Raw genomic sequence first — 14,012 nt, 5'->3', positions numbered from 1 at the left:
CTGCCTCCGGCAGCACCCGCGACCCCACGGCACTCGCGGAGAGGGGCCAGAAATCGTGATTTTACCTCGGGGCTACACAGGGTATGTCTAACTTTGCAAATGGTAAACAATTGTAAACCAGTAAAAATAACATGGCCTTCACAACTGCAATACCATTTTTTTTAAAATAATTGTAGAATATTTTGTCTTACATACTGTAGTGCTTACAATATATGCACCACTGTACGTGGAATTTCGAAGGCACAATGATTCCCGAATAGTTTACAATCTAATTGCTAGTGCCAGAGGCATAGAAAGATCAAATGACTTGCCCAAAGTCACAAGGAGAGCTAACACTGGGATTCAACCCGGCTTCATCCACTTCAAAAGTTGTGTTTTTACCACTAATCTACTCCTGCCAGGTGGGACTGCACCTTCAGTCTTTCAACAATTTGGTTTTAGCTTGCAAAGGATAAATGGTAATTCAGATACTGCAAACAAGTACCGTATGTGCTATGTAGACCTCTGCAGATAAAATACAAGGTAAACTACAGATGTCGTGCAGTGGAAGAAGTACGTTTCAATATCATTAAACATATGCCACACTGACTCACAGCTAAAGTGGTTTAGCTGTAACCTTGAAAGGGACTTGCCATATTTTTCCATATTTTTAATAAATCACAACTACAATATGAACGTGTATGTGTTTTAAACGGGAGGTATATATATTTATCTTCCCATTTCTATCTCCGATGTTCTTTCTATGTCATAAAGGATGTGTACTCATTAATTTTCCATCACTTTTGCTGCCAGTCAATCGGCAGAAAATTCCCTATGCATAATAAAATGAACACAATTAAATGTACTATGAAAAAATGGCTATTGTTACAGTCCAATAAAAGCTGCAATCCGCCCTGCTCAACTTATTTTAGATTTTTTTGTTTACATTATTTTAATTAGGTCTTCTTCTAGTATACCGCACATTGCATCTAGATTTGGCCTAACTGTAGTGAAGGCGGTTTGGCCTATTCCTTCACAAACGTTGTCCATTCCATGCTGGAACAAAATGGTCGCTAGCAGGAAGCTGAATTACAGCCATGTTGAAAAAGGGCAAGTGTCCGTCTTAAAAAGTACATTTCCCGGTTATAGACCTCTTAAGTCCTATACATGGAAGATCAGGTAGTTTGGATATCTGCTGCTTAAAATAAAGGTCCACTTTTTAGACAGTACTGTATGTGTAGAAAGGTCACAATCAACAAAAAAACAGTCAATTTTATAAAATATCCACACTACTGCAACAACTACAAGCGCATTTCACTAAAAAGAATACAATATAAATAGAGTTTATTCAATTATGGAGACTAATCTATACATAACATCACAACTGAGACACTGACAGTATAATATTATATTGATTCAGGTGTTACACGCCAGTTACGCACTGACAAAGGGAAATAACAAGCCGTGTCTGCACTGATCGTATTAATTTGAAGATGAACATTGATTATTGACTATGTCTTGGAGCACACAATGCTTTACCAAGCTACTGCTTTCATTTTACTAACACCGCATGGACTACAAAACTTGACTCTGAAGAACCACCACCGCATTTGGAGATATGGTGCCACACATCAGCTCAAACGCTGCTTCATTTTAATCAAGTGCATGGAGTGTCTGAGCTGAGGTGTGGCATCATCTCCATGGGTGCAGCTGCTCTTCGGAGTATCACCAGGAGACCACCACGGACCAGCAACAGGAGTGAAGGTAGGGAGCCACTATGCATATAAACTTACACTTACTAGGTGTTTGCCAGCTTTTCCTCAGATTATGTGGACCAAAAAAAACCATCCAGATTTTGTTCCCACTATCTATTTTCCAGGAATGTTACGTTTTTAGTAGAGTGCACAAACACAAGGGAAAGTCAACAAAACCATTGCTACTTCCATTAATCAAAACCATCTTGTTCATTCTAGTGTACAGCTTTTCCTCACAACCAGAGCAGGAAGAAGACACCTTAAATCATATGTCTGCTCACAGCCTCCTGCTCTGCCATTACTGGGGGTTGTTTCTCATTAAGTCTAAAAGTTGTTCCAAATATTGCTGATAAACATCAAAGCAAAACTGTTTTCATAACCCACTAAACAACTGTAAGTTCCAACTTAAAGATATATGCCAACTGCAAATACCATGGTATTGCCCGCTCTCATTCAATACGCAAGGAATCATGCATTGCTAACCCAAATGAGATACCATTTCTCTTTTACTTGAAGATGCATCCAGTCTTAAAAAAAAAGTCAGAGTTAATTAGAGCAGCGGTACACAAACTGGGGGATGTGGGGCGCAAGATTTTTTTTGGGGGGGCGCAGGCTGTTGCAGAGGTCCCGCGCTTTCCCCCAATGCATTTAAATTAAATGCCAGAGGAGCGCGCGAGGCCTCTGCAACCTCTACTTACTGGGATTCAGCCGGCATCAGGACGCGTGACCATGGCAACGCGGCATCAAATTAAGTGGCTGGGTCATGTGACGTTGCGGTTGCCCAGGTAACGTGACATCAAATGACGCCGCGGGTCACGGTGGAGCGCGAGGTAAGGAGAGAGGCGGCCAACGGAGGAGGTAAGGGAGAGGCGGTGCCGCAAATAAAGTTTGCGCGCACCTGAATTATAGGGTACTGCTTTGAACATAAAGCAGGCACTTAAAGCTGTGATTGTGCTCTTGTTGCAATGCATATTAGGTAATTCCAGCAATTAAACAGTTATTGGTGCAATTCTGCATAGGACAAAAGTGAACTAGGCACAATGGCATGTTTAATAGGTTAAATGTAGTCTATTGACACAGTTTTTAAGGACACTGAAAAAGTTAAGGTATTTTTAAATAATTAGTTACACTTTCAACATTTTCTATGGAAAACAAGTGAGTGTTTTTACACTTTATCTAATGCCTGGGTCAGCCGTCAAAGCCCTACTGTAGGTAAAGGTAATGTAATTATGATGCCAAAACCCATAATTAAACAAACATAAGTAGTCCAGTGTTCCAGACAAAAAGTGATATATATTAATTTTTCACAGACAGATAATAGTAAGACAGTTACATGAAGGGTGATTAAATTGAAGACAGCTAATTACACTGCCTATGTTGTTTAAAAAATAAATAAATAATAATATTTGACCCGGTACATTGAAATGCTTCTTTAGCACTTAACAATCAATATCATTTTGACTACTACTGAGTTCTGCAAGTCTGCTATTAAAGCAAAGTGGTCATCTTGAGAGGATCCAGAGTTAACGGGTGGAATGGACTCAATCTATTATCCCCACTTGGTATACTGAGAGTTTGCACATTTCAGCAGACAGTATGATGAATCTTACAGCCGTCATACGGATATAAATAGCTCTTAGCAAACTTGTACGATCTTCAATCACTGCTAAATGACTCTTGCTACACTTGCTATCTCTCATATCTCTCAGTAAGATTTGAGAAAGTCTATCTAGTCTAAAAACATTGATATTTTAGCATAATATATTGTCATCTTAAGCATGTTTGATTAATGCTGTTTGGCCCTTCAAAAACCATTAAACTTCATCAGATATGCCATCCCCATTTCTAAAAGTGCACTGCAGGCCCCTTCAACAGAATAGGGATGCATTACGGATATTAAATTATATCAAATTATTTCAAGGGAGAAAGCCTACTCCAGTATGTAGGAAAGGGTTTTGCAAAAAATCAACAACATTTTATTAGAAAAATAACGTTAAAGGGGCAAGTCCCTATAAAAGTGCCTTCTGATTCCACTGCCCTTGCATGGAAGGGAGTGCCCAGAATGAGTGAGAATGAGACAAGCAGGGGATTCTGGGAGAAGAAATAAGAGCTGTAGTGTCCCTATTATAGTGACAATTCTTAACGCTAACACTGTTTATGTCAGACTATTTTTTATTTTTTAAAGAACTCGGGGGCAGTCCTTGCGACTATTTCAAAGTTGATTTCTGTCTGGATTGCATCATTTAGGTAACATTATGAACAATACTCTTATGGTTCAATGTATACATTATACATTATGCAGCCGTAGTCCTTTAACTCATCTGTCTTCTGCTTTTCTAAACAGAATAATTATGTTCCGTGCCATTCTCCACAAAGAAAAGTATTGATGTTGCATTTTGTCTGTTATTTATAATGTAATTCGGTAGATTTATTATGTAGACGGTGACCCATAATGGGCATGGCTGCTGTCTTTCCCCTTCGCACAGCTTTTTGTAAGAAGACAAATACATTATAAATACAAATAATTCGATATTTTCACCTAGGTTAAACTATTATTCCCAGAGATACATTAGTGACAAATGCCATTTTAAAAATAGATTAGCAACTCACAAATAAGTGAATTTGTGCTAACATAACATGCTACTGCATACAATTATCTTAGGGGAGAAAAGTTACCCCACATCATACAGTATATGCTCATTCGCTTTTGCAAAACCAAGGACAATCCATTCAGAATAATACAAAACGGTCCTCCTGTTTGGATTTTCTGTGCTTCACACATACACCAATAAATAAAACAGTGCATGAAGTAATTAAGTGAAGATATATTGAATGCGACAGGATGAGACAACATTTGTAAATAAGGGCCTAATTTACAGTGCTTATCTGTGATATTCTATTACAGAGACTGAAATGCACGGCTAGTGCTAAAAACATGCATTATTTCTGTCATGAAATGTGCAAATAGGCTTCATTAAGTCTTTTATCCTTATTTGGCTCCATTTTTAAATGGTGTCTCTTGATAGCCATGGCATTACAATGTTACATATGGCTCAGATAGCACAGAGACAACTAGAAAGCTGGAATACCACTCACATACTGTAACTCACTCCTATACACATAGGTTTATTTCATAGAGACAGAACTCCAAAAGCAGTACAAAAAATGAAAACGTCTGATAAATAATTGATAATGATAAGGTCTTTTTTTCATTTCCTTTACACGTTGTGTACGATTTTTATGCATATTTTCTACAAAAATGTTGTAACTATCTATCTCATTTGTTGTACATATCATTTATTTAAAAGAAAAACACTTTTCCCCTCTCACTCGCACTCTTTTTCATCCTATCCAGGCCTCTGGACCATGATGTGGTCCTAGGGTCATCCCCCCAGGGGTGACACCCCGACCCCTCCACTACTTGAACAAGGAAAAATATTATTGTATTAGGCCATATTTATAATGCAATGTATGTCAACCTAAATATGCCTAATAAAAACGTTTGGGAAAAAAAAAAACACTTTAGAAAATGCCAATAAAGAGGTTTTTGTTTCATACAAATTTTTTTTTATTTTTTTATTTTTTTTTAAAGTCACGTTTTGCCTTGTAATCACTTTTGAGATGTACTGCAGGTTTTCTTGAGTGGGTTCAAATATTTTCGAATTAAGTGGGTTATTTACATAGGTGGCTGTACCTAGAGATGCGCGAAACTGTCAAAATCCATTCCTGGAATTTCCCGAGGTTTCCATTAAAAATCCGCTCCGTGGTGCAAAATCTGTCGACAGATTGTTCCAGTTTTTAATCCGTACAGATTAATCCAAAACCACTATGGGATATCCGCCAATTGAATGCATAATCTACAGATTGAGAGTGTTCCAAATGCGCAATTGCTAGCTCTCTAGCTGTACCAAATAAATTGGCTAAGCAGTCGGTTAGGGCCCCTACTGATTCAGGGGTCCCATTTCTTGTCCGTTCCAGCGCCAGGAAGCCAAATAGCAACCTGCAATCGGCTGTTCACCTGTTGGCATCTCACCTCATTCTATGTCCTGCCCGCAGAGCAGAGCTCACGTGGCTCTGATCTCTATTATTCAGACAGGAGTGATCAGTGACACTCCGGGAGAGATCAGAGCAGCGGAGCTCCGCACTTCGGACAAACCATCAAACCTCCAATCAATAACTAGAGAATATAGCAATAAATGCAATACAAATCTACAAACATTTTGATTGAAAATAGCTAGACAGGTTGCACAGACCATATAAATATATGTGTCAATTGTAAGAGTTCACAGACATGTCACTCTGAAGACAAGACATACTTCCCTCATACTGTAGATACGACAGGTTTACCAGGGTAAAGAAGCCTCTTTATCAGATCAGTAGTCAGCTAATGTGGAAGTTCATTACAAGAAATTAAACATTTAAGGTCCTTCCTTTGAGCCGCCTTCAGAACTATGATGCAATGAAAAGTACAGATACCAGCCATTATCCTTATATAATCAAATTTCCATTCGCCTTGAGTAAAAATTTCCTGCCAAGATACTGTGTGACAGAGAAGTGCCTAATATAACATCACAAAGGGGCAATCTGATTATATGAGGGTAATCACTGGTCTCTGTACATTTCATTGCATTATAGTTCAGAAGTATGCACCCAAAACATCTAATATGTTTGTGAACTCCACATTAATTGACTATAGATCTTCTGACCTAGTAAGACAGCCATGCACCTAGACAAGAAACAGATACTGAACTTGACAAAATAGATAGGAATGGGGAAAAAGCTTTGGGTCATGGAGAGAAGTGGGAGTTTGACAGGGGGGCAGACACCCATATTAAATACAGATAATACTAGTAAACTTCTAAAGACTAAATCCAATTGGAGAAGAATGGCGGGAGAAGATAAGAGAACAGGAGCACATACTGGGAAAAAACACTTAAATGCATGCTTGCTAATGGAAGAAGCCTGACAGATAAAATGGGGGAGCTTGCATTGATTGCTACAAGAGAGCAGTATGATATCATAGGCATTACTGAAACATGGTGGGATGAAATTTATGACTGGGCAGTTAATTTACTGTAGGGGGTTATTTCCTTTTTCGGAAGGATCGAGCAAATAAAAGAGGATCTGGAGTATGTTTATATGTTAAACCAGATTTAAACCCTATTATAAGGAAAGATGTTTATGAAGGGAATTATGAAAATGCAATGACCTTGTGAATAGAAATTAGCAGTGGAGGCAAAAGTACAAAGAAAATGTTTGTAGGGATGTGCTATAAACCACCAAATATCTGTGAGATTGAGGAAGCTAAAATACTTTTGCAAATTGAGAAGACGTCAATACTAGGTCATGTTTGCATAATGGGTGATTTTAACTGTCCAGGCATAGACGGGGGCAATGAGATTAGCATTACAATGAAAGGAAACAGGTTTTTGGTGGTGCCAAAAGACAATTACCTGACCCAACCAGGAGGTTTCTGAGGAACCAACCAGGAAAGGGGCATTACTATATTTGGTAATATTAAACAATGTAGAAGTAATAACAAATATTAAAGTCCAGGAACATTTGGAAAACAGTGATCATAACATACTGCTGCGGCCGAGTTTATTCGAGCATTTGCCCGTTCTCGGCCGCAGCAGTTACCTGGCGCGCGCCGGAGGGTGCCGGGCGTGCGCCGAAGCAGCGGAGGAGAGGCCCGCCGATCGCGGCTTCCCCCTCTCCTCTCCGGGTCCGCCGGGTCCCCCGGAACCCCCTGCCGCATGTCTCGGGGAGCCCTGGACGCGCGTGCAGGGGGCGCAGGCACCCGATGACGCGTGACCGCGCATCGGTGACGCGCGGCACGCCGAGGGGATGCCACTTGCAAGCCGGGAAATCTCCCGGCTTGCGGAACTGGCCACACTTCAATAAAGTGTGTCGCCAGTGTAGTCTCATTTGAAATAAATTATCCAAAAAACATATTATATGGGTTCAAAAGTTTACCTTTTAGAAAGGCAGATTTTAATAAATTGAGGAATAATCTACAAGGAATACATTGGAATTACATTTTTACAGGGAAAATGTGGAAGATAAATGAGAAGTCTTTAAAACATTGTTAGAAGAGCACATTTATCAGTGTATACCCTGGGTAATAAATATAAAAGAAACAAGTCTAAACAAACCAATGTGGATAAATAAACAGGTAGGGAAGAAATGGAAAAGAAGAGGCAGGCGTTTAGATTCTTAAAGTCAGAAGGGACGGAGGCAGCATATCAGAATTATAAGGAATGTAACAAAAGTTGCAAAAGGACAATCAAATTAGCAAAAATGGATAATGAAAAAAGGTTTGCAATAGAAATTAAGATCAACCCTAAAAACTTCTTTAAGAACCTTAATAACAAAAAGGTTAGAAAATAAAATATAGGACCTGTAACAGGGGACTTATCCCTGTTCACAAATGTGCCTCTAATCCAGCAGTGTGGTGGTTAACTGCTGGTAGCAAATTAACTAACACCACCTGCCTGATTAGAGGTGGTAGAAAAAGCTTGCCATTGAGACAGGAAGTGACTCCCTAGCTCACTTATGGGCTGAACTTTGGAGAACACAGATCTCTGGAGCTGACATGTCTTGAGCTCTGTCAAGAAGAAACAGCAGAGCTGATTGCAAGACACCAAATAAGACTTCTAAACCTGGATGCTGATTTGCTGTGCACGCACGGGTGCGGTTCCAGGAGAGCAGAGAAGCTTACTCTACAGCAGCTAACAGATAAGACTTTCATTCTAAAGAGACTTCTTATATCTGCTTATGTCATGCTATGTGTTTGGGGCTGGGAGACCTGCTTAACTAGGAGTTGTGAATTGCATGGGACCGGAGATTTTTATGTGAATTTTTTTTTGTTATGCTTTTTGCCTACAAACAGTCTGAGAAAAAAACCTCATGCAGCAGAGATCAGAGTTAAAGGGATACACACCACTGAAACCACACTGCACTGAAACTTACAAAACCACAGATGGACTCTTTGCCCCAATCCCTAGAGGAGAGAGACTGCTGAAGTAGCTAAACCTTATTTTGCCTATCACAAAGTGTAATATGGTCATTGAAATAGGGGTTTTGCCTTTCAGCCATAGTCAGGGTTCAAGAAGTGAGTCAGCCCTTAAAAGGGATAGGTGTTTGTTGTTTTCAAAAGTTTCGCTGAAGCAGTGAATACAGATGGTGACCCACGAGTGGTACTGATTTTGAAAATAAAGGTTGCCACACCGCATAGGACTACCAGCTGTGAATGGAGTATATGCAGAAAAGTGTGAAAATTGATACAAGACTGTGCTGAAGCAGGGGAATTTTTAGCAAACAAATGCTGAGTGTAAAATTGCCCTATAGGGGAAAAAGTGATTTCTGAACTGTGTAAAAGGTTTTTCAAAACCAATTGCTGAATGTTGAGTCACCCTGCCGGGAATGAAAGAAATAGTCCACTGCAAAGAATGTTTTTTTTCTGCAAGTAAAATAGTCTGCCTATATATATCTTGGGAGCAAAAACAGACACCCAAAGTGTGAAGTGTGAATGCCATAATACCCAAAGATGAGACTGAAAATTACTGAAATCAGGCAGAAAACCAAATTCTGTTGCTGAAGCCGGGAGATTGCACCTAGCAAGAAAATGGTGTAAAGCAAATAGACTTTTTTACCTAGCAACTGCACAACTTGTATACCTGATGAGAGAAAATGCATGCACAGTATTGCTGATATTGTAAAACGTATCCAAGAAAGAGAAATTCTACAGAGATGCCTGTGAGAGCTACGACCTCTACAAGCAAAATATGCCTACCTGTAGGACTACCACCATTGGGGGTTCTAGCAAATACAGTGGCAACAGCTGCAATAGCGCCTCCTGAGGTCAGGAAGAAAATTACACCTGATAGCCTAAAAATGGAGGACAACATGCAGCACTCCTGTAATGAACCCTACCCCACGGAAGAGTGGCCCTTCCAGTCCAATAAAGAGGAAGACCTCTCTTACGGGGAACGTGAACCGAGTCACACCCACAAAACACCCCAAGAATGGTGGGGGTGCCTGAACTAGGCACGAACAGAAAAGACCACTCCCTTTGATGACTAATATGATCAGCAGGAGACAGAGCGGGAGCAGCAGATCACCCAATATTTCTGTCAGCTAAAGCAACTGCAAGAAAAGCCTGGCGTATATAATGAAGCAGCTAAAGTATCAAATAAAGAAGGAGACCCCAGTATTCCGGATGGGACGGAGTTATCCAAAACAAAGAAGCTTAAAAAGAAAAAGAAAAGCGGTTCTTCACTTACCGTGGAAGGAACAGACACGTCCGCAGATCCTGTGGAGAAAAAGGGGGACCGAGTTGCCCTGCAGCCTAGAGAAAATGGAGAATTCGTCCCGCGGGTAACCGAATATCCAGCCCTGAAGATGCCCTGAAAAATGCCAGGCATGACTGTGATCTGCTCTGTGAAGAATTGGAAAGGGAGAGAGAAAATAATGCTAAGCTACAGAAGACTGTGCTCGCAATTTACTCTGCGGCCAAGACCGAATTGGAGGATCACAAGACTGAGCTAGATACTGCAAAGGCTTCTATTTCCGCCATGGATGAAAAGCAGAGCCAATCTGATAAAATGGTGGCTACGCTAAAGTGGAAGTATGAGGAGGCACTGAAGCAGATGACAGTTTTCCAGCAAGAGGTTCACACTCTTCGTATAGAGCTGAATGCCTCACAACAGGAGGTCAACAGTGTCCGGATAGAAGTGGACGTATCTCAGAAAGAGGTTCAGACACTCCGCAGAGCACTTGATGCCTCACATCATGAGACCAACAGCTGCCGCACAGACCTGGAAGTTTCCAGAAAGGAACTACACAATCTCAATGAGGAGCTGGACATTGCTAAAGAAACTATTGGTAATCTTGATACAGATCTCAAAGTCTCTCAGAAGGAGCTTCAGACCCTCAACCTAGAGAAGGAAGTCTCACGCCAGGAGAGTGTCATTCTCAAAGCAGATGTGCGTAAATGGAAGGAGGACAGCAAAGAAGCCCTGAAGAATACAGAGACTGAGAAAAGAGAAAATTCAAGATTAAAAAGAGAAAACTTAAAACTGAAAGAAGAAAATTTTCAGTTGACAGAAGTGGTCAAGGAAAAGTTTGAAGCAGAGCACCGACTGCAGAACCAACTGCAAGGTCTGCGTACACACCTCCAATATGCTGAGGAGAAGCAGAAAACGCTACAGGAAGAAAAACTGCAGGCTGCTAAAGAGGTACAAGCGCTGCAGGAACGTCTGAATACCCAGTACGTCCCCACAGAGCAGTATGAGGAGCTAAAGGCCACGCTGCATGTCTTCAGAGCATCATTGGAAGCGGAGCTTCGATACCAGGTGACTCTGTATGAGAGGGAGCGTGAGAAGGCTCAGAAACTGGAGCAAGAGCTGGAGAGATAGAGAGACTGTTCCATTCCCTTGAGTCAGTACACCAAGGAGAAAACAGACGCAGCGGCAAACTTGACGACAAAAATTACAGAGCTCCAGAATAGGAAGGAGACTCTGATACATACTCAGAGAAAGCAAAGTGCGCAGATAGATTCCCTGAGAAGAGACTTGCAAGACGCACTCAAACAGGTTGAGACTCTGCAGGCCAGTAACTTACAGATTCCTCCAATACGGAAAAAGGTATTGGCTCTGCCCAAGCACCAGTATCCCACAGTAACTAATGCCCGTGAGGACAAGGGTACATTGAGAGTTGGGGACTCCACGCAACTTCAAAACAAAATTACGAAGTTTGAGCCACCTAAGAAAGCACTAGCCAAACCTACAGCTGCCCAACAGGCAACAAACAGAGGTAGGAGTGCAGAATCAAAGCCAGAAGAATCCTTAGCTGAGGAAGCTGAAAAAATAGGACGTTCTCTGGAAAAGGAGGTGGAGGTGCAACTCAGTCCCAAAGAAGCTGAACTGGCGACTCCGTGGTGTGGAGAAACTGCAGAAAAACTGCTTCAAGAGCAGAAAACTCTAAGGGCTAGTCCTAACTGCTCTACAACTGTTGCCATACACTTTGTCTACAAAAAGAGGAGTGCCCGACGCAACAGAAATCTCATGACCGCGCACGCGATAAAAAGACTTTACGTGGAAAAAGTCCTCCTCGAGCGACTGAGGAGTGCTGATCTCAAGCACCTTCGGGAGGAGACAAAAATAAACTGGAGAAAGGGCTCCAATCCCAGCGGGACAGAGGGTTCTCTTCCTCCATCCACTCTCATTCAAGTCACAGAAAGATCTCGAATGAGAGTGGAAGGATGGGCTTTGGCCGTGGTAAGCCCGAGCTTCCCACAAACAGGGGAAGTATCCCTGTTCACAAATGTGCCTCTAATCCAGCAGTGTGGTGGTTAACTGCTGGTAGCAAATTAACTAACACCACCTGCCTGATTAGAGGTGGTAGAAAAAGCCTGCCTTTGAGACAGGAAGTGACTCCCTAGCTCACTTGTGGGCTGAACTTTGGAGAACACAGATCTCTGGAGCTGACCTGTCTTGAGCTCTGTCAAGAAGAAACAGCAGAGCTGATTGCAAGACACCAAATAAGACTTCTAAACCTGGATGCTGATTTGCTGTGCACGCACGGGTGCGGTTCCAGGAGAGCAGAGAAGCTTACTCTACAGCAGCTAACAGATAAGACTTTCATTCTAAAGAGACTTCTTATCTGCTTATGTCATGCTATGTGTTTGGGGCTGGGAGACCTGCTTAACTAGGAGTTGTGAATTGCATGGGATTCCACTAGAAATACTCCCAAGTGAATCAAGCTTTGTTCCCCCCCCCCCCCTGTGTTTGGATGATTTCCTGATAAAAAGGAAAAGGCACAATAAAGCCTTATTATAATTTCACCTTATAAAAGCCTCCAATTGTGTACCTCTGTGAATGTCCGTCTACAGACCCTTTCAGTGTGAAATGGGTAGGCAATTTATTGGAGATAAGGAAGAAGCAGAGGTATTTGCCTCTGTATTTACCAGGGAAGAATCAATTGCAAAAATAGTTCAACAGGAGGAAGCCACAACCTCTATATTAACAAACAATTGATTTACTGGAGGAAGAAGTCCATAGGCGGCTTGATAAAATTTAAGTAAATAAGGCACCTGGCCCGATGGCATACATCCAAGAGTTCTTAAGAGTTCTTAAGGAGCTAAATTCAGTAATAGCCCAACCATTTCATTTAATATTCAAGGACTCTATTTGTACAAGTGGAGTACCACAAGATTGGCATAAAGCAGACGTGGTGCCTATATTTAAAATGGGAGCTAAATCACAACCGGAGAATTACAGATCTGTAAGCCTAACATCAATTGTGGGGAAGGTTTAGTACAGGATACTATTCAGGAATACCGAATGTATATGTAGCCAGGTCTCTCTGGACTACTAGCACTTGACTCGAGTTCCACTGTAAGTCCCCATAGGTTGTGGGCAGTGTGGGCATGATTCCTAAAGGGAATTCATTCTAATGTTCAGTGTGTGATATTACATTGTTCAGCAGGTATGAACAATAAAGTTATAGTGGCCTTTCACTAAAGTAAGGGGGGCCTATGGCAGAAATAGGCTGACTTACTAGCGAATCCCCAGGGAAGGACGGGGTGCTCTTCTATATAGTGTAGAGCAGTGAGTGTGAGTCAGTGCTGTTCTGGATCAGTCTCCACAGTGAAGGAGAAGAGTGAGGAGCATAGTAAGAGAGCTCCAGAGAGTTCTTGAGCTAACCTTGAAGGAGTAAGGAGTGCTACTGGAAGATGCCAGAATATATATACTCTGCATAGAGAAGTGGCTGAGGCCTAGTCCAAGATAGGATAGGGTACAATGATGTACAATTCAGTGCATGTACTATGAAGATGAATAACCCTCATTCAAATATACACCTGGTGTAGTCTTTGAAGCATGGTAATGACTAAAGGAAGAAGATTTGTCCATGAGGTGCATCCCGAAAACCTCAGTATCCTCAGAGGCGCTGACCACTGAGGAATTCACCGCAAACCTGCCCTGACACTCCCCACACCACCACGGAGATCTCCGGCCTTCAGTTTGCCTCACAGGTATGACCACAGCAGCCACAGAATACACTGGTAGCAAGACCATTTCCCAGAGGGTAGGGTAAAGAGGGTTACATATATGTAACAGTGTTTCCCTCACCCTCTGGGAGATTTGCTTATTACAGAGTGAATGGTGCTGGCAACCTGCTGGTTCACAGGATGCTGAGTCATCTGCTGGTGGTAGAGGGGACATCAGGACAGGCTTCTGGTCTTTATCTCATGGTGATCAGCGCCTCCATCTGCTG

At 41.7% G+C, this 14,012-nt stretch overlaps 1 protein-coding gene across 2 annotated transcripts in view; it reads right to left on the bottom strand.

The window, feature by feature from the left end:
* Window positions 1–14,012, bottom strand: part of CRIM1 (cysteine rich transmembrane BMP regulator 1) — a 700,781-nt gene that overhangs the window by 242,579 nt on the left and 444,190 nt on the right. The window lies entirely within an intron of this gene.

This window comes from Ascaphus truei, chromosome 4 (assembly GCF_040206685.1).
Source record: "Ascaphus truei isolate aAscTru1 chromosome 4, aAscTru1.hap1, whole genome shotgun sequence".
In the NCBI taxonomy this organism is placed as follows: domain Eukaryota; kingdom Metazoa; phylum Chordata; class Amphibia; order Anura; family Ascaphidae; genus Ascaphus; species Ascaphus truei.
This window is presented reverse-complemented; position numbering and strand designations above follow the sequence as displayed.